This window comes from Octopus sinensis, linkage group LG26, assembly GCF_006345805.1.
Source record: "Octopus sinensis linkage group LG26, ASM634580v1, whole genome shotgun sequence".
NCBI lineage: Eukaryota > Metazoa > Mollusca > Cephalopoda > Octopoda > Octopodidae > Octopus > Octopus sinensis.
The window spans coordinates 1,766,848-1,769,343 of NC_043022.1; positions in this window are offsets into that span (position 1 = coordinate 1,766,848).

Below are 2,496 nucleotides of genomic sequence, written 5' to 3' on the forward strand. Positions count from 1 at the left end.
GTTTTTTCACGCTAACTACCTGATAATTTCTTGTTAAGATCCCTTATTAAGAAGTTATCCTTAATTGTTAAATTTATATATATATATACATATATATATGTGTGTGTGTATATATATACATATATATATACACACTCACACAGACGTATCGATAGTGCAAGCTATAGTTATAGAAATCGGTCGGATGTGGCTGCCGGACACACGAGACGTTCCTCCGAGCTTCAACGAAGAAGGATAGACATTTTCTTTCTTTCTTTTTCACTGGGTTTAGAGATGGTGAGGGGGTGGGGTGGGGTGGATGTGACACAAAGCTCCCCGTCGAAGTTAGCTTTTATAAAATACCAGTCAAGTACTGGGATCGATATTATCGACTACTTACTTACCCTCACGCTACAAATGCTGGCCTCGTGCCAAAATTTGAAACTGTTATTATTATTGTTTTGTAATTTGTTGTAGTTTTTATCGTGGAAGAAGGGGAGGAGAGAGAGAGAGAGTAAATTTAGAGGAAGAGAGAAAAAGAAGCGGTAACTTAAAGGACGGAGAGAGAAAGAGAGAGAGGAAAGAAGCGGTAACTTAGGCGTGAGAGAGAGAGAGTGAACAAGTAGTGAGGGGTGGTAGGAGAGGAAATGGGAGAGGGAGAAGAATAACAGAGAGGAAGAGAGAAAAAGAAGCGGTAACTTAGGCGAGAGAGAGAGAGAAAACAAGTAGTGAGGGGTGGGAGGAGAGGAAATGGGAGAGGGAGAAGAATAAAAGAGAGGAAGAATCGGCACCGGCTGGTCTAAGAGTAAAGGAGGGTGTTTAGATGAGAGAGAGAGAGCAGGAGTGACAGGAAGAGTTAGAAAGTGAGTTGACAGAAAGAATGAAAGGAGGAGAAAGAGAGAGACTAAGCAGTTGTGTGAGAGGATGGTAGGAGAGACAAAAAGTTGGCAGTGGATGATGAGACGCAGTAGTAAGAGAGAGAGGAAGGAGCAAACGAGAGGGAATGGTGGGAGTGTTTAAAAAAAGAGACTAAGTGACTGTAAGGGAGGGAAAGAGGAGAAGTAAGGAGAAATAGAAAGTGTAAAAAGATGAAGGACAGTTTGAGAGGGATGTAAAGAGAGGAAAGAGTTGTGTGCGAGGGTGAGAAGGAAGGACAGAGGCGGAGAGAAGGGTGAGTGAATGGAAAGGATGACTGCCCTTTCACAAGCTATCTCTTCCTTCCCCTCTTACATTTTGGCCGAACAACTACCGTACTACGTCGGTGTAAGTATAGGATGACTGCCTTTTTGTAGCTAGACTTTCGGCTTCTTACCGCAAAGGCGGCAATGATATAAGGCAGAGAGAGAGAGAGAGTTCCGTAGAGGTGCAGATATTTATTTTCCATCAAAATACCTTGTCTACAACGACATTTCCTGCCTGCCTTCCTTCCTTCTTTCTCGTCCTCCTTCTCTTCCACATACCACGACCACCACCACCGAAGCCGCCGCCGCCTCCGCCACGTGCAGCAAAAGGGAACTAAACACACGTGTGCATAACTAACTACCCCTCCTCCTCCCCTACACACACACACACACACGTCTATGCTTCTGCTCACGTGACTGTCAAAGCCGTTGCTTAGCAATAGAATGGAAATGTAAGAAGATTTGGTCCTCCTCGCTTCGTTCTCTGCCTCTTGGAGAAGGTAGAACTGCCGCAGCATGTGTTTGTTCCAAGACGAAAAATAATAATAGAACGACAGAAGAACGAGCGATATGCCCTGTTCTATAACATCCATTCCTACCTTTTTTTTTCTTCGAGGAACCGTAGGTTCCATTGTCGAAATTCCTTCTTTATACAGATACATAAATAAACTAGCAGTATCGCCCGGCGTTGCTCGGGTTTGTTTCGACCCTTTAGAATTGGAATTTTTGGAAAGTAAAAATTTTGCATTATGTAGCTGGTTAAGTGAACATTTTTCTGGTTGAAATACACCGAAAAATGGCGACACAGCAGTCAAAACATCGTAAAAAAAAGGGATTTTCATAGAAAAAAAGCACCTTTTTGATGTAAATAATTTTTGGTGTTAACATGGTCCGATTTGAATTTTTTTTTTCTACGGAAGGAAGAGCAAGCCTTCTTCTATCATACTCTCAATTTTGGTCAACTTGTGCTACAGGGTCTCGGAGGAGATAGTGTTAGTTGAAGGCTACTAAACCTGCCATACACAGACGACTTCAGCTTTATATAGAGGGATATGGAATGTCAAAAAAGTTGAACAGGTTATTTTTTTGGTCTTATTTACTCCTGTCATGCTGGGGTACTGCCTTGAAGAATCTTGAGTCAACTGAATCGACCCTACAACTTATTTTTTAAAAAACCTGGTACTTATTCTATTCGTCTCGTTTGTTGAACTGCTAGGTTATAGGGTCGTAAACACACCTACATCAGTTGTTGAGCAGTAGTGGGGGACAAACACACACAAAGATACTCACACATACATATATACGACGGGCTTCTTTCAGTTTCCACCTACCAAGT